The sequence below is a fragment of the Mandrillus leucophaeus genome, unplaced genomic scaffold (assembly GCF_000951045.1).
Source record: "Mandrillus leucophaeus isolate KB7577 unplaced genomic scaffold, Mleu.le_1.0 Scaffold159, whole genome shotgun sequence".
Lineage (NCBI taxonomy): Eukaryota > Metazoa > Chordata > Mammalia > Primates > Cercopithecidae > Mandrillus > Mandrillus leucophaeus.
Genome location: NW_012101576.1, coordinates 504,831 through 524,119, shown reverse-complemented (window position 1 = coordinate 524,119; position 19,289 = coordinate 504,831). Strand labels below are relative to the sequence as shown.

The following is a 19,289-nucleotide window of genomic DNA, read 5'->3' as shown; positions in this document are numbered from 1 at the left end:
CGGCGGGGGCTGCCAGCGCCGCCATCTCGGCCTCGGAGAAAGTGGACGGCTTCACCCGGAAATCGGTCCGCAAGGCGCAGAGGCAGAAGCGCTCCCAGGGCTCGTCGCAGTTTCGCAGCCAGGGCAGCCAGGCAGAGCTGCACCCGCTGCCCCAGCTCAAAGGTAACCTCCGAGGGCGCAGCCCCGGGAGCGAGCGCAGGGGCTGGCAACGCTTGCCTCTGCGCAAGCAGAGCCATTTCCTTCTGGGCTTCTCTCAGCTGGGACTCCTAGTGTGTGAGCCGAGTTCCCCACGATGCCTTGGCGTCCCCTCACCCCCTCCTCCTTATTCAAACAGGTTTTCTGTGAAGTCTTGGCTCTTTCCTTCTAATTCTCACCTGAACTCTTTCCATCCTCGAGGAGGCCAACACCCCTCCCCACCTGCGCGCTTGCTTAACCTGCACTTCCTATTTTGCGTCCCGCGAGGTAGAGCCCTTCACTCTTCTTCCAGGTTTGCCCTTTCCCGGTCTTGCTTTAACAACCGCACGAACCTTCCCCGACCTTCACTTTCCCGAGTGTCAGCTCCTCTGTTCAGCCACTTTTAGCTAGTCCTTTACTTTTACAGTTATAAAGCCGTGTGCACCCACCCTCTTCTCAATTCCACTTCCCATTGATTGCCCCTAAGAGTCATCAAACCAGGAATCCGAATGCAAACATCGGCGAAGAGTTAGCTGGCCTTTGGATGTATTTATAAAGAAAAAGCCTAAAAATTTGACCAGTGTAGTATCTTATTCACTGGATCGTTAGGTTTAAATGGTACCCTGTAGCTCAAAGAACAGAAATATTTAAAATATTCTGTTGTCTGAGATGATACACACGATCTATTTGGAAATATAAAGAAGTAGGTAGTGTTGCTTTGCAATCGAATGGGAACTTAGTTTGCCAGGCAGTGATTCCAGGGACTTTGTAGGTTTGTACAGGAATTCAAATTGGTATCCGTGCCTAATGCCTTGCAGGAGAACTTGGCACTCTTTTTGGCTCACTTTTCCCACTAGGTTTAGAGGATTTTCGATGTTATTTCCTGGTGTTCTAGTTTATTCTTTGTGTATTACTCAGTATGTTTAATAATGTCCTTGCATTTTATGAGATAGAAATGATGGAACAAGATGATAATGCTCCTACATTTTTAAATAAAATTTGCAACCTGACGGAGATCCATATCATCAGATGTTCAGATTTTTCAATTCATTTGAAAAAGCTGCAGCATCTCCTTCAAGGCCAGTCTGGTTCTCATTTGTCTTTGGGCCTGTGAATCCAGCCTTAGTTTGGCAAGGAGTCTAAAGAAAACCCAGATCAAATCACAGCTGACCTACAACAGCTCCAGAACCCTATTGAGACCCTACCTTGCCCTGACTCTTGGAGTGGTTCTAAATCATGACATCTCACCGTTAGAATCAAACTGGCTTTTGAAAAGAGGTTTAGAGATATGATTAGTCTGTGTTATCGAATTTATCATTTGATTGCTCTTTAGCATACAAAAATTGTTAAAATTTACATAGCAAAATGGTAGACTGTAATGATAGGCATTGCCAAGACTTTAATTCTTGAATGATGTCATAGCTATAAAAGAATATCGTCTTTGCTATTCATAGATTTTAAATTTTACACTTATTTAAAATATCATAGTTTTTTTACACTACTGATTTTTTTTCCTCATTAAATTGTCAAACTACGTAGTTTAAATTTTCGTGCTAGGGTTATTTCATAGTTATTTAATTTGCTTTTTAGTAAGATATTCTAGTTTCTTAGTATTGTACTTCTTAATAGTATACTTTAATAAAAATAATTGAATATTAAACATTTGGTTGTTTTCAGGCCAGGAGATGCAGCTTTGATACGTTTTGCTTTTTTTTTTTATTTTGTTTTTTTTAATTTAATTTAATTTTATTTTATTTTTTTGAGACGGAGTTTCACTCTTGTTGCCTGGGCTGGAGTGCAATGGCACGATCTCGGCTCATTGCAACCTGCGCCTCCCGGATTCAAACAATTCTCCTGCCTCAGCCTCCCAACTAATCCCAACTAACTGGGATTACAGGCATGGGCCACCACGGCCCGCTAATTTTGTATTCTTAGTAGAGATGAGGTTTCACCATGTTGGTCAGGCTGGTCTCCAACTCCTGACCTCAGGTGATCGGGCCACCTCAGCCTTCCAAAGTGTTGGGATTACAGGCGTGAGCCAACGCGCCTGGCCACATTTTGCTTTTAAAAACCTGGCAAAAATATGGATAGAGTCAGTAATCATCTAAGTTATATGATGTAGGGTTCAACAGGTTGAAGGTGCCATATAGTATTTGGTCACTAGTAAAGAAAAAAGTAAATTGGAACTTTAATTGTAGATATTTGCATGAAAATACAGTATTCATCATAAGGAAAATTATGTATTCAGGATAAATTTATGCAAATTTAATTGAGGAAATAAGACCCTTACTTGGATTACAAACTAATAAGAACAACTTCTTTTACTCCAGATGCCAAAATGCTTGAAAGTGATTTAAAAAAAAAAAAAAAAAAGACATTCAATTGCTTCAATTGGAACTTTGGCAGTGTACTTGATACCACAGTGTTGTGTTTTTTCTGCGAGTGGTAGTTTTTTCCATTTGTGGCCTTCACAAAACCAGTGGAAAGCCCTTTAGTATGTGTATGAAAGAGAATTTTCTTCCTCGTCTGAAATACCATCTTACTGTGGAGTGATTCAGATATCCATGGACTCCAAGATCTTTTAAGTGTTTATACCAGCCTGCTTGTGTTACACTTTGACCACATGCATCTTAACTGGAAAAGTGCCAACTAGTTTTCCTCAAAGCATAGTAAGGATTAACAAAATAATCCAACTTTTTCACCTGTAAGAAGTATTTGTGCAAAATCATTTGGTAAGTGGGTTGTAGGATTTTAATGGCAACAATGTTCAGAATAAATTGTTCTATAATTGAAAGTATTTAATAAACAAGCCTTGTTAAAAGGCTTTTCAGTCTGTTTAACCTATTTTGTTTAAGATTCTGGAAGGACTGGTTTGGTAAAGTAGTTGATGCCTTACATTTATATTGATGCCTTACATTCATATAACATTTTAGCATTTTAAAATTATTTTACCTTAAACATTTTCTTAAATTATAGAACAGTATTGTTCATACCAAGTGAAACAATCCAAAGATGTGTAACCCTTAATACCTGTGTCTCTCCTGCTTTTTCACACCTATTAAGGGTAATACTGTTATTTGATAATCCGTGGCTCAATGTATTTTTACAAACATCCTATTCGTTGGGTCATCCCTGAACTTTTTGCAAGATCAGTAGTCTCGTTTTATTGATGAGAAAGGTGAAGCCTAAAAAGAAGTTTTCTGGCCTGTGATTACTTATCTGGATGATGTTGCAACTGACACTGGGACCTAGGTTAAACGATTTCAGTATTTGTGCTGTTAACTGTTTTACGTAAATTTGAAGCAGTGTGATAGAGTTGGGTCTTTGGGGTTAGTCCTGGGTCAAAGGTAAATTTTTAATCTTTCTAAGTCGTTTTCCTTATCTATAAAATGGGGATAATACCTTCAATCTCCCCAGGTCTGTGGGGATTAAGGGAAATAATTTAAGTACCTAAAAATAGGCAAAGAATGTTAGTTCTCATTCTCTTAAATATTTGAAAATCCAGATTAAAAATATCTTTAAATGAAGGATTATTAATAGGATTACTTACTTAAATGGTAAACTTTCCTAGTGTATTTAAAGTGTGATTTTATTTATAATCAGTTTTCAGATATGATTTATGTGAAGTGCAGCTGTAACATCTTTCAGCATGAGTGTAGAAATGGACCTAGGATTAAGTCAGACTCTTTAAAATATTAAAAGCTGTGGTAAGATTTTTTTACCAAGCGAAGAAATCCGACTAACCAGTAGAATTGTATAGATATGCAGTCCTCGTAGGAGACAGCCAGGAAATAAATAGCAAGATCAAGCTGAAACTGGCTTTGAGATTGAAATCCCCTTCAGAAGAGATAAAACTTTCCCCAGTAGCACTCAGATTCTTTGTTGGTTCTTTCTTAACAACTGGGTCCCACTGGAGGTATTGAGGCCAGTAATAGTGGGTGTTGATTGCAGTGCTTCCTTACCTTTAGAGAGTAAAATGTGTGTGTTTTCTAGAGTAGGTGATCTAAGGTAATTGTGGAACAAGAACACTGACATTATCTTAAGTTCTATAGCTAAACCTTTTCGTGGAGAGAAAATAGTACTACTCACTCAACTTTTAAGGTTTATAGATCTTCTCAAAGTTACTGTCATTCCATCTAAACACAATTGGGATACAATTAGAGGAGAGTTCAGATTCATCTGAAGATGTTAAGAAAATTGTTTACAAAGGGAAATAACATTTTAGTCATTTTAGGACTATTTTCTGAGATATCTCTTCTGGAAGATTTATTTTTAAAAAACTTAAAACATTTTTAGGATATATTTAAGAGAAATTGCTAAATAAAGTGTTCACTGCTAGTCGTCACATACAGGAAAAACTTTCCTATTTAAACCTATGTTAACATCTTTAGAATTCCTGTTTAGGATCATCTCTTCCTTCCCTCCATTTTATTATCTTATCGAATTGTTAATTATGGATTATTTTATGAAGTGTCTAACTGAATAAAGTGCTAATCCAATAAAATGTATTTGGCAAAATAATGTAACCATTGTGGTATGTTACTGTCATGTAAACAGTAGATTTAAGTTGTCTTCCTGCATGAGTGATGACTCATTCCTTTTAGCTTCAGTTTAGCCATTTTCACCTGCAAGAATAACATTTTTCTCTTGATAAAATTACAAAGATGAATTAGTCTTTAAGGAGTTACTGCTGCTTTGGATTTCAAAGACAGGTTTACTAACAAAAATAACACATTTAGATTTTTGTGCTTCATTTTTAAAAGTTAGCTTTTTGTAAAAAGCTGGAGATAAAGACTAGTTTGTTTTTATGTGTTTAGCACTGTGGTTCCCAATACTGGCTATACCTGGAGAGGGTTTTTTTTTTTATTTTTTAATTTTTCTTTCAGACTGAGTTCTCACTCTGTTCCCAGGCTGGAGTGCAGTGGCACGATCTCTCAGCTCACTGCCACTTCTGCCTCCCAGGTTCAAGCAATTCTCTTGCATGCACCACCGTGCCCAGCTACTTTCTGTATTTTTAGTAGAGATGGGGGTTTCGCCATGGCTGATCAGGCTGGTTTCAAACTCCTGACGCCAGGTGTTCTGCCTGCCTTGGCCTCCCAAAGTGCTGGGATTACAGGCGTGAACCACTGCACCTGGCCTATACTTGGAGAGTTTAAAACAAAACAAAACAAAAAATCAATACCTAGGCACATCCCCAAGAGACTGTAAATTAATTGGCCTAAGGTAAAATCCACTTACAGTATTTTTAAAAGTTCCCAGGGTGATTTTGACGTGCAGCCAGGATTGAGAATCACTGGGTTAGCATTGTCTTTCTATTGATTTAATTCATTAATTGAGACTTTGTCCTTTTCTCTCTGATACTCATGGTTCATTACCCAGCCTATTAACATTTCCTGCCCTGGCTTCACCTCCTGCTATTTACATTTCACTCTCTTAACTTTGCTGCCCCCTATGGCTTATTAAGTGCTTTCCTGAAGGGGAGATAGTGCCATTAGATTCTGGAGTTTTAGGTATGATGGGATGATTCTGTTGGTTTGTTGTCATTACCATAATTAAAGCCCAACTATTATTTGATGTAAGGTCGTCAGTTTTGTTTTCTCTGTGATTTTTGGAGCTGGCAATAAAACCGAGAACATATGATACAGGTTTGCTTAATTTTAATCCCATCGTTCAGGATAATAAGTAACGATTTCAACCACTTTGGGATGTAAAACTAGTTTCCTCTGTATGCTCACAACACTGTTCTGTTTCTTGAAGATCTAGACCTGATACTACTGTTGTATGTGTTAAATACAAGATATTGAACAAAGGAGCTATTCTTCAACTTTACTTCATTTTGGTCATGCCTTATTTTTATTTCACATCAAGAAATGTTTTTCTCCAGAGTGTTTTGCGTGTCTATCTTCTAACTTAATCTTGACCACAGCTTTTTATCGAAGGTAGGGCAGTGAGAACTCAGGGCTGCTTATGTTCCATATTCCTATTTTGTCTTTGTCTTTTCTGATAACCAGTTTGAATGATACTTGTGTTAGTTGATTTGTTGTTTGGGTGGGTGTTCAGCTGTTGTGTTGTGATGCTCTCTCTCCAGAATGAGATGGTGAATTTTTCCATGAAAGCAGAAGTTATTATCTGTTTTTTCAAATCCTGTTAAGGTACCAAATACAGTATTTTGTGCACAATGTGGTCATAGAGACAGAATCATGGTTTTGATGAAGAAATTATCTGTTGGTTTTCTTCTAGTCACCCCTTCTCCTTTGTTGATTGTGCTGCTTTTAGTGATGTTTGGTGCTACCAGAGATTGATTCTCTTCTGTTTTGTTTTTTGGTTTTCTGTATTTTCTTGAAACAGGGTCTTGCTCTATCACCCAGGCTGGAGTATAGTGGCACAATTATAACTCACTGCAGCCTCAAACTTCTGGGATCAAGCAATTCTCCCAAGTAGCTAGGACTACAGGTGTGTGCTGCCACACCCAGCTGTTTTTTATTTTTATTCTTGTACAGACAGGTTCTCGCTATGTTACCCTGACTGGTCTTGAACTCCTGACTTCATGTGATCCTTCGTCTTTGGCTTCCCAAAAGCTGGGATTCCAGGTGTGAATCACTGCCTCACCCAGTTTTTTGGTTTTAATATATTTATGCCTAAAACTGATTCAGGATTATTTAAAACAGGGGTATCCAAGGGAGAGAATACAGTCATGGGTTCTTAGTTTCTGTTTTTGGTTGTGCCAGTAAAGCCCCTTCCTCATCCCTCTTTTCTGCTTATCACTAGAGACAGAAACTAAAAACTATGTCTTCAGGATGCTAAAAGCCTAAAACAAAATGAAACAGAACAACAACAACAAAATAAGGTGGGTTGGACAAGCTTGATTTAAAGTAAATGAATTCTGGGTCCTTAATATCTTGGCAGTAAATAGTAAATGTAGGTAAAAAACAAAAGATTATTTGTATTTTGCCAATGAACAGTATGAGTGACATGTAACATTATTGAGTGATTTGTTGCTATGAAAGTTACTGTATAAAATGTGTGAGGAAAAGTAATACTGGGTTGACTCCTAGAGGTGGACATGTGTATATAAAATAACTGAAACAATTTGTTTGCAGTAATTTCTAAGTTTGAGATGCAATCTTTTTTTATAAGGATGTCCTTGAAGGGAGGTAAAAGGAACAGATTTGAAATATATAATTACTTTTAGTGTATTATTATGTAACAAGGAATCTAAATGCTTTGCTGAAAGAGTTGTACATGACAGACTGGGATTATGCAAAATAAACTCTACTTCTCTGAGCAGGATGTTGACTAATAAGCAGTTTCAAGCCTCGTTTTTATATCTGTCTTTTTGAACTGTTACCTGAAGGATTTTATTTATGTGGGCCTTTTAAGTGAGTAATGAAGAATTTTAGAAATCCCGTAATTTTGATTGGGTTTCCTGAAGAAACATACTGGGATTTTTTTTTTTTTTTTGGTGAGGGTAGTCTAACTTGGGTACTGAAGACAAGGGATTTCTTGGAAACACACTCCTCCTACTGGAATGGTGATGCTAATTGCAGCTACTATAACCTGACTGTGTGTTATATCTCGTTGAGCTTTCCAGTGCTGAATGGGATCTCGGAAGTCATTCTGGTTTAGCCTCCCTTGGGGATTGATTTCACTCTTGTTATTCTAATAAATATCGTGCCATTTCATCAGAGAAGTTTTCTTTAAGGTAGGGAGGAAAGTATCAAATCTAAAATTGTGTATTTTTTCAGCAGAACGCAGATTTTAAAAAATTGTATATTTTGTCTAATTGGTTTTGCCTTCGTTTCACATTGTATCAAGGATATTCCATAATTATAGCTATTACCATAAATCAATGATTGTTTGAACTCATTGTTAATCCCCTGCCTCTAAATTGATAAAAGTGAAAAAGGTGAGACAGTTTTTGTTATAACTCCTGAATTTTGATTAGCAAAACTGAGTAGATTTTTAAAACAACTTTTCAGACAGGCTTTTCTAAAGAAAAATATCTATTGAAGTTAAAAGTAAAATAAGACATAACTTCTGTAGGAATATGTTTCTGATTTTATTAAAACAAACGACAACAACAACAACAACAAAGTTGCCCTACCATTTTTCTTTAAATTGACCAGAGGCAAAGATTTTGTTTGCTGTGAAATTAGACACACACTTTATTTTCAAAAATCTAGTACTGAAATCTTTTCCTTTCTTTGGTTTTCCATAGTGCATAAAATTTTGGTGAACCACTGCAGAGATTAAAGCTTAGTAAAGTGAATCAAATTATGAATGCTTTTTCTTTTCAAATTTAACGTCTTTAGGAGTTTATAGTTGGTGGCGAATACAGACTTGTAAGCAGGCAGTTTCAAGTAATGTGATAAGTGTCATGATAAGAATAAGCTCTAAAATGTTAAGGGAGTAGGTGAAGGACTCAGTCCTGTTTTGGTGTGGTAGGGGAGAGATCAGGGCAAGTTTCCTGGAGAAAGTGACAGGTAAACTGCCATCTAAAAGGCCAGAAGGTGTTAAGCCAAGATAGATGGGCTAAGAGGTCCACCCAAAAGACAATATATGAAGACCCAGAGGTAATTCAGCGTAGTATATTTTGGGAATTACCAGCGGTTTACATAGCTGTGATCTAGAATATAGGTTACATTCTATATCTCTATGTGATACATTCTATATCACTAGAGAAGTGGAACAACATTTAGGGTCTAGTGCATAGTCTTGTTGCTATGTTGAAGAATGGATGTAGGCACTTTATTGCATTTATACCTTACAGTACCATGAAGAGTGTATTGGGAAATGAGAGTGAGTAACACTAGTGAGGATACTGACACGGTAATTCAGACAAGAGATAAAGGTGCTTGTCCAAGTGGGGATGGGGTGGTATCACAGGCAAAATCCGGTGAGAGGGAACAATCATCGATGATACATTTCTAACTTGGGCAACTGGATGTATGATAGCAGTTGAAAGGGAAAAATGGGGGAGACATTAGATTTGGGAGGAGAAGATAATGGTTATTTTTTGGACAGGTCGAGTGTCGATGGGAAATTGAAGTGAAGCTGCCTAGTAGGAAGGTGGATTATTTGGATATGAAGCAATGTGCTAGAGGTAATTTGAGAGTCTTTGGCTTATACGTGGCATTTGAAGCACTTGAAGTAGAAATGACTGCCCACTGAAAATGGATAGAATGAGAAGACGCCAAGGAATACCAACATTGAGATAATGGGTAAGGGGAAAAGGTACAACCAAGAGCCAAGAGAGACAGCTGGAGTGGAGGCCACAGAAGACAGGAGAGAGTGGAGACGAGGCTGTCAGGGGAAGAGAGTCTTTACAAACTGGAGGATGGATGGGGAAAGTAGTAACAGTGGATAACTGTGGACAAGCCCAATGAGAACTGAAAAGTTTCCATGGGTTTGTTAGTCTTTAGGCAACATTGGTGACATGAGAGGCGTTTGGGGGACTGATAACGTGAAATGAGATTTGTGTAAGGTGGATGGTGAGTGGAACTTGTAAAAGCTGAATGAGTAAGTATGGACAACTCTTTCAGAAAGTTTGGCAGTTAAAAATTACTATCTCTACTGGGTAGAGAATGCATTGTAGCAGAACAAGATTTTTAGGAGGACAAGTTACGAGATTAATAAGCCAGGTAAGACATTACGTGACTTGGGCTAGGGTAGTAGCCCAAGATAGAGACAGAAAGATGCATTTGAGATATATCTTAAATAGGACCTTGTTAATGAATTGTTTGGGAGGAGATGGAAAGGCAGAGGTGTAGGAGTCAAGGATGACTCTCTCAGATGCTTTAGCTTGGACACCTGGGTAGATAGGAATGTGTCCCACCAGCGAGAAAGGAGTATACTGGAGGGGGAACCAGGTATAGAGGGAAAATCCAGAGTTGTATTTTGGAAATTTTAAAATTGAGATGCCATTTAGAAACCCAGTTGTAAATATAAAATAGACCACTGCATATGTGAATCAAAGAGTGCCCATTTGGTAATTTCTATGACTTGTAAACATATATATATAAATATATAAATATAATAAAGAATATAGTTAATGTTTCTTTATGTATAGTCTTTAACTATATTCTTTAATGGCCTGCCAAGACTTTCAGATTTGGTTATAAGAAGGCACTAATAGTTTGGGTTGCTGGCCACATAGTCTCCTGGCCAAATTGGGATTATCTATTCCCTACTCAGTAGAACGTCTTCTGTGTACACTGCATGAGAAGATGTCATTGTTATGTGCATGAAGAAGATCACAAAATCTTGCTGGGACAAGTTGCATGAATTACTTAAAGTGCCTGCTTTTTGTGTTTAGACTATAAGTGCTTTGAGACCCAAGAGCCATATCTTCCTACACAGCATTTAGATAGTCAGTGCTGTTTTATATTTATTGAATGAAAGAATGAAGCAAAAGCTGTTAAATTGATTGAAAGAAAAACATCATTTTATATCATAAAATAATTTACAATTTTAGGATGATTTATAACTGAGTAATGTTTACCTGCAACACTAAACTGGTTAGCATTTTATAGATGAAAACACCAAAACCTAGGTAGGTTATATTCTTGTGCCGGTCATGTATGACTTGCTCTTCTCAGTTGGTTGCTGATTCCTCTATTAAATGGAAGATGTTTGTTGCCTGGACTGAAGCAAAGTTTAGTACCTTATTTCCTTAGAGTGCAACTGATAAATATTTATAATTGAGAACCTTATCAAGAGAAAATTTTTTTTTTTTTTTTTTTTTGAGACCGAGTCTCACTCTGTCGCCCAGGCTGGAGTGTGGTGGCACAATCTCTGCTCACTGCAACCTCCGCCTCCCGGGTTCAAGTGATTCTCCTGCCTCAGCCTCCCGAGTAGCTGGGATTACAAGCACCTGCCACCACGCCTCCCTAATTTTTTTTGGTATTTTTAGTAGAGACAGGGTTTCACTATGTTGGCCAGCCTGGTCTTAAACTCCTGACCTCGTGATCAACCCACCCTGGCCTCCCAAAGTGCTGGGTTACAGGTGTGAGCCACGGCACCCAACCAGTACGTTTCTTTCTGGTAACTTGAGATGAGATTTGCGTAAGGTGAGTAGAAATTGTAAAAGCTGAATGAGTAAGTCTTTAGACTATAGTCTTTAGTCTAACTAAAGACTAAGACTAAGTCTATAGACTATAGTCTTTAGACCTTTAGACTATAGGTGCTGGGCAAGTAAGCCAGTATTGAATGTAGATTTTTCTAAGAACCGTTAAAGCAAGGGATTTTTGTTTCTTAAATTCTTCTGATATAAAAATGCTTCATTGGTCTTCTTTGAGGTCTTCTTTTTAGCACTGTCCTCTCTCTCCTTTTTAGGTAACCTAAAGTTTTTCTCAAAAAAATATGAGAGCATTTGTTTTATGAATGAGTACTGAGAAATAAGATGAAGTGAATTGTTAATCATTCAGCACATTTGTGTCACAGTTAGATTTTGGAGTCACCACTCAAAGTTATAATGATCTGTAATTAACTTGAAATTATTGTAGATTATCAAGAACTGATTAGAATCTACTTATTTTTGCCTCTTTTGGAAATGTTCGGCATATTCTGGTCCCCTTTTACAGAAAGTTTTTGAAAACTTTTTAAAATACTCTTCCACGTTAGCATAGTACTATCTTTCTGATCATTTCTTCTCAATTTGAGAGAGGAAAAAAGTTAGGTAAAGATAACAGAGACTTGGAAATAAAAGTCAATTGGGTTAATCTACCACTTGACTGATTTTATTCTTCCACTAAAACTTCCAGACAAGCTGAAATTAAAGTTAGATATCATCTCCTCAAATAGTTTTCCACATGCATTTGTGCTTCCCGTGAATGAACCAACCTAATTTTGAATCCAGAGTGAACATAAAGTAGCAAATATAACAATGAAGTGCTTTTAAGATGCATTTATTTCCCACAGTCATATTGCCTTCATAAGACTTTTTTTTTTTTTTTTGTCTTTTTTTTCGAGACAGGGTCTTGCTCTGTCCCCCAGGCTGGAGTTCAGTGATTTGATCTCCGCTCACTGCAACCTCCACATCCTGGGTTCAAGCAGTTCTTCTGCCTCAGCCTCCCGAGTAGCTGTGATTACAGGCTCCTGCCACCACAACCGACTAATTTTTGTATTTTAGTAGATACAGGGTTTTGCCATTTTGGCCATACTGGTCTCGAACCCCTGACCTCAAGTGATCCGCCTGCCTCTGCCTCCTAAAGTGCAGGGATTACAGGTGTGAGCCACTGCACCCGGCCCATAAGAAATTTTGATTATTCATGTAGGAAAGGTAAAAATAACTCAGCCTTCACCTAGCTGCCGTGTATCTAGTCATTGGTTTTGGTACTTCATCTGTTTCGATAATCTATTTTTAATTTGGATCACCTGGATACTCTCTGTATATTTTTAAGAACTAATTTGTTTAAGATCTAGAGAAGTAACTTCTATAGAACAGAAATGACTATTTTAGGTTATAATACAATACTTGCTGTGAGTCATAAGCGAATCTCAGTTTTCATGGTTTTCTAAAATAAACTCATTTAAAGAATATGTAATGGGAAGTGTCATATTTTAAACTACCCCATTATGTATTATTTTTGTAAAAACTTATAGACTCACTGTTAAAACAACTCAAAGGAGAATCTTACAATGGTAGAAAGTAAAAATTCCCACCCAGAGGAAATCTCTTTTAAATTTTTGAGCATCTTCTCATATTTACCCATGAGTGGGATCATACTGTGTGTATTGTTCAATAGCCTATTATTTTCTGTTAATAGAATATTACAAATAGCAAATTTCTGAATGAAAAATATTAGAATCAATTTAGAATTGTTTGTGAATAAAGTTTTTATTTCTGGAAATACTGAACCAGCTCATTTGAAACCTTGGTTATAAGTTTCTTATGTTTAAAGGAAAGGAAATAATTTCTAAGAGTACTAGTATTTAATTTCATGGAGATTATGTGTGAATCTCTTGGAAAATCCAATTTAAAGAATGTGCCATTTTAAAATATGTATATAATACTTTATGTAATTTTCAGGGTTCTTGGATTTCCCCACCACCACCATCCCAAAGCCCATCTATGCTGATGGTAGAAGGAAGTGGGACATCTGTAGAGCTTAGGTTCTGCTCTAGAGAATTGAACACCTTGTTTGTTTTTGTTTGTTTGTTTGAGACAGGGTCTCGCTCTGTCACCCAAGCTAGATTGCAGTGGTGCAATCTTCTCACTGCAACTTCTGCCTTCTGGGTTCAAGCAATTCTCCTACCTCAGCCTTCTGAGAAGCTGGGATTACAGGTGCGAGCCATCACGCCTGGCTGATTTTTGTATTTTTAGGAGAGACAGGGTTTCGCCATGTGGGCCAGTCTGGTCTCGAAATCCTGACCTCAAGTGATCTGCCCACATTGACCCCGCAAAGTGCTGGGATTACAGGCGTGATCCACCATGCCCAGCCCAGTTAATTTTTTGAAATAAAAAATAGCAGTAGTTGCGGATATACTTGCATTTGAATGGTAATTGATTAAAGCATGGAAATATTTATGTTCTTGAAAGTTTTAGTATTGTAGGGGTTTTCTTAAAATAATGCATACATTTATATATTAGAACATTATCAAACTGGTAGTGCGTATGTGTTCAAATTTCCTAAAATGTGATGTCTACAATTTTTTTCCCACCATTTTCAATTTTAATGAAATCACAGAACCTTAATAAGTCGTATTTAGTCACAGTGCTGTGAATCATTTGTTAATAAACATTTCCATTGTTACTTTATAATAGCCTGCTCTCTAAAGTTTCAAATAAAAGCTGATTTTAGATTTTTAGTTATTAATGTTCTAGGGGTATTGCCAAAAAAAGCTACATGTCCTATATTCTGTGCCAGTTTCTTAAATTAGAATCTTGGATTGCATCCTCAGCGTGTCACTGTAGTGGTATTGCTGGGTTGCTATGATACAGTGCTTGTTCTATAATTTGTAGCATGAATCCTATATGAGATCTTACTTTAGATTTCAAGTATGTTAGCAGCAGTAATTAGGGATGTTTTCCTCTAAGGAAAATTATAGCTATAAAATTATTATTTGTTACAAATGATACCTGCTACTTCGAATTATTTATCATTAAATGTAGAGAATTAACAATGGACAACTTGAAATAACTTGGTTGTCACCTCAGAAGTTTATTTTATCACTGACTTAATGAAGATGGGCAAGAAAAGGAAGGCTTTATGATAATGAATATATTAAAATTTCAATGTTCTACTTGGTATTTGAAATCTTGAGAGAAATGAATAGAGATTAGGTTTTCTGGAAAGATGCATTTGAAACAGTACAAGCAAAACCGCATTACAGGGGGAAAACTACAAATTATCTTACTGTATGGTATTAAAAAAAATTGGTTAACTGTTCTTAAAACCAGCCCTCTGTGGTCATCTTAATAAGTTATTATTACTACCTCTTTTTCATTTTATGTGTTGGTTTTGGGATTTCATTTACATGTTCCTTGAAAATTTTTATTAATGTAATTTAGTATTATAAGTTATAGGCAGCATAAAGACAAAACTAGTGGATTCTATGTATGTGTTGTATAGACATTGGTGGTGGAATGAAGTTTATGTGATTATTGGTCAGTGGCATTGCTGCAATTGATCTTTAAACTTTTACTGTCTCTCAGCAATGTTTTGGATATTTGATATGAAAGTATTTTAGAGACCAGAACTGGACTAAATTTTTTAAACAGCTCCATTGAGATATAATTCATATACCACGTAATTCCCCATTTAAAGTATACAATTCCATGGCTTTTAGTATATTCACAGACATGTGCAGCTACCACCACAGTCAATTTTAGAATAGTTTCATCATCTCAAAAAGAAATCTCATGCCCTTTAACTATCACCCCCTCTTCCTTTCGGGATTTCCTGAGCAACCATTAATTTACTTTCCGTCTCTAGATTTCCCTATTCTGGACATTTCATGTAAATGGAGTATTATAGTACGTGGTCTTTCATAATAGACTTCTTTCATTCACTTTGCATAATGTTTTCAAGGATTTATTCATGTTGTAGCATGTGTTAGGACTTCATTCCTTTTTATGACTGAATAATATTCTATCGTATGGTTATACCATGTTTTATTTATCCATTCCTCAGTTGATAGACATTTCAGTTCTTTCTACTGTTTGGTTGTGAATAATGCTGCTATGAACATTTGTATACAAGTTTTTGTGTGGACATATGTTTTCATTTCTCTTGAGTATACATGTGGGAGTGAAACTGCTTGGTCATAAGGTAATTCTGGGCTTAGTCACTTGAGAAATTGCCACAGTTTTTTCCATAGTGGCTGCACTATTTTACACTCCCACTTGTGGTATATGAGGGTTCTCATTGCTCCACATCCTTACCAGTACTTCTTATTTTGACTTTCTGATTATAGCCATCCTAATGAATGTGAAGTAGTATCTCCTCGTGGTTATGATTTGCATTTCCCTAATTACTAATGATGTCAAGTGTCTTTGAACATGCTTATTGGCCATTTGTATATCTTCCTTGGAGAAATGGCTCTTTAGATCCTTTGCCCACTTTTGAATTGTTATTTGTCTTTTTATCGAGTTGTAAAAATTCTTTATATATCCTGATATAAGTCCCTTGTGTCTTTTCACTTTCTTGGTGGTATCTTTTGAAGCACAAATGTTTTACATTTTGATTAAGTCTAAATTCTCTTTTTTCTTGTTACTCATGCTTTTGGAGTCATTTTCTAAGGATCCTTTCCCAAATATGAGGTTATGAAGATTTACCCCTATGTTTTCTTCTAAGAATTTTATAATTTTAACCTTTACATTTAGGTCTTTGGCCATTTTGAGTTAATTTTTATATAGGGTAAGACGTAAGGATTCAAATTCATTCTTTTGCATGTAGTTATCACATTTATCTCCACACCACTTGTTGAAAATACTTCTTTCCCCATTAGATGGTCTTGGCCTTTTTGTTGAAAATTAGCAGATGGTTTTATTTCTGGATTCTCAATTCTGTCCCATTGATCTATATGTCTGTTCTTGTGTCAGTACCACACTGTCTTGACTACTTGTTTTATGTAGTAAGTTTTGAAATGTGATAGTGTGAATCTTCCTACTTTGTTTTTCTTTTTCAGGATTGTTTTGGCTGTTATTGGGCTACTTATAATTGCAAAGGTTAGGTTTCAGATTTAAGATCTTTTGTTCTTTTTTATATAGACATTTACAGCTATATCTTTCTAAACACCCTTAAATTTTGGTTGTTATGTCTTCATTTTCATTTGTCTTAATGTATGTTTTATTTTCTTTTAGGTTTCTTCTTTGACCCATTAGTTGTTTAAGAATCATTGAATTTCCAAATATTTTTGAATTTCCCAAAAATGTTTTAACTTCTCTTTTTTAAGAGAAGGGGTTAACCGGGTGCGGTGGCTCATGCCTGTAATCCCAGCACTTCAGGAGGCCAAGGCAGGCGGATCACCTGAAGTCGGAAGTTCAAGACCAGCCTGACCAACATGGAGAAGCCCCGTCTCTACTAAAAATACAAAATTAGCTGGGGTGGTGGCACATGCCTGTAATCCCAGCTACTTGGGAGGCTGAGGCAGGAGAATCTCTTGAACCCGGGAGGTGGAGGTTGAGATGAGCCAAGATCACGCCATTACACTCCAGCCTGCACAACAAGAGCAAAACTCTGTCTCAAAAAAAAAAGAGAGAGATGGGGTCTCACTATGTTGCCCAGGCTTGAGTGCAGTGACTGTTCACAGATGCTATAATAGTACGCTGTGGCCTCTTAACTCCTGGCCTCAAAGAGATCCTCATTGCCTCAGCCTCTCAAGTAACTGAGCCTATAGGTTCATGCTACCAAGCCCCGCCCCAGGTTTTTTTTGTTTTTTTTTTTTTTTTTTGAGATGGAGTCTCTGTTGCCCAGGCTGGAGTGCAGTGGCATGATCTTGGCTCACTGCAACCTCCACCTTCCAGGTTCAAGCGATTCTCCTGCCTCAGCCTCCTGAGTAGCTGGGACTGCAGGCACACGCCACCATGCCTAGCTAATTTTTGTATTTTTAGTAGAGATGGGGTTTCACCATGTTGGCCAGGCTGGTGTCAATCTCCTGACCTTGTGAGCCACCTGCCCCTGCCTCCCTGAGTGCCGGGATTACAGGTGTGAGCCACCATGCCCTGCCCCCAATTTTTTAATGTTACTGATTTCTAGCTTTATTCCTTTGTGGTCAGAGAACATAGTTTGTATTTCTGTTCTTTTGAAATTTTTGAGGTTTTACTATCTGGTATGTGGTCTGGTCTGTCCTGGGGAATGTACCATATGCGCTTGAATATATATTCTCCTGTTGTTGGGTGGAGTGTTATATAGTGAGTATAAATTCTATAGTGTTCCATAGACACCTGTTAGGTGTAGTTAATTTATGTATGTTCAAAGTTTTCTGTCTCTTCATTGATCTTCCACCTAATTGTTCTATCCATTATTGAAAGGAGGTGTTGAAGGCTTCAACTATTATTGCTTTTGAATTTTCTGTTTCTCTCTTTGTTTCTGTCAGTCTTTCTTCATATATTTTGGTACTGTGTTAGTAGGTGCAAATATGTTTATAATTGTTACCCTCTTCCTGAGAGACTGACCCTTCCATCATTACAAAATGACGCTCTTTAGATATGAGATAAAGAGTATATTTATATAATGATATTTATATCTAAGTAAGATCTAAGGATGAAAAATAATATATATTCAAACAACCACAAGAAAACTGAAGTGGCTATACTAATGTTAGGAATAATGCTCAAAATCCTAAGGAAATTGAATACTTGAACAAAGGAGTCTTAGCAAAGCAATTTTACTTATGTGCAGAGGGGTGGCTCCCTGGCCAGTTGCCATGAGAGCACACCTGAACAAAGGGGCAACAAAGAGCCTTTATTCCTGACGCAAGTCCTGCCCCTGTACCCTTTCCCCATTGGCCGGGGTTGGGTCGTACAATCTAAACTAATCCTGGTTGGCTAAACGTTTTATTTTTTTTTTAGATAGGGTGGGCACGTAAAGGAAAGTGGAGGGAACAGGGGAAGGGGTGTCTGTAATGAGCCAGAAAGTTAGTCCTCCTTCCAAATAAGGAAAGGAATGTGAGCTGGTACTGATAACTCTTTGTAGTGTGGAGGGCCTGGGCATTTAACAAAGGCAAGAAGGGAAAAGAAGAAAAAAGGAGAAAAATTGAGTGGGAGGTAACTATGAATTAAAGAATAAAAGATTAATCGGATTATTTGAAGAGAAACCTCATCATATCCCACACTAATATTAAACAAAACAGACTTTAAAAATATATATAGTTTGATATATATCCATGTCTGTGTAAGATATAAGAGACAGAAGTTTTTAAAGTCTGTTTTGTCTGTATATGTCAAACACTTACCTATTTTTTAAAGTCTATTTTATCTAATATTGGTATAGCCATTCCAGCTTTCTTGTGGTTGTTTGCATGATATATTATTCTTCATCTTTTTATTTTCAATCTACTTGTATTTTTAAATTTAAATTGTATCTTCTGGAGACTTAGATCATTTTTTAAAAATTCAGTTTGACAGTCTCTACCTTTTGATGGGCTTGGTTAATCCATTTACATTTATTTATTTATTTATTGTTTGAAATGGAGTCTCGCTCTGTCTCCCAGGATGGAGTGCAGTGGCACAATCTCTGCTTACTGCAACCTCTGCCGACAGGGTTCAAGCGGTTCTCCTGCCTCAGCCTCCCGAGTAGCTGGGCTTACAGGTACCTGCCACCATGCCTGGCTCATTTTTTTTGTAGTTTTTAGTGGAAACGGGATTTCGCCATCTTGGCCAGGCTGGTCTTGAACTCCTGACCTCGTGATCCACCTGCCTGGGCCTCCCAAAGTGCTGGGATTACAGGTGTGAGTCACCGCACCCCTCCGGTTAATCCATTTACACTTAATGTAGTTGTTCATATAGTTGGATTTATGTCTGCCATTTTACTTTTCGTTTTCTCTGTACCTCATGTCTTTTTTTGTTCTGTATTTTTTTTTCTATTTTATTGTATTCTTTTTCTGTTTTCCTTAGTATTAAGTGAATGTTTTCTAATGCAGCATTTAACCTTGTGTAATGATTATTTTTC

At 37.1% G+C, this 19,289-nt stretch overlaps 1 protein-coding gene across 1 annotated transcript in view; it reads left to right on the top strand.

Annotated features, from left to right (window-relative positions):
- The first annotated feature begins 6 nt into the window (after positions 1-6).
- PPP2R5A (protein phosphatase 2, regulatory subunit B', alpha) overlaps positions 7-19,289 on the top strand; it is a 76,309-nt gene continuing 57,026 nt past the window's right edge. The window contains exon 1 of the mRNA XM_011975780.1: positions 7-162. The gene's annotated coding sequence lies outside the window, so the exon portion shown is untranslated. The remainder of the gene's footprint in view (positions 163-19,289) is intronic.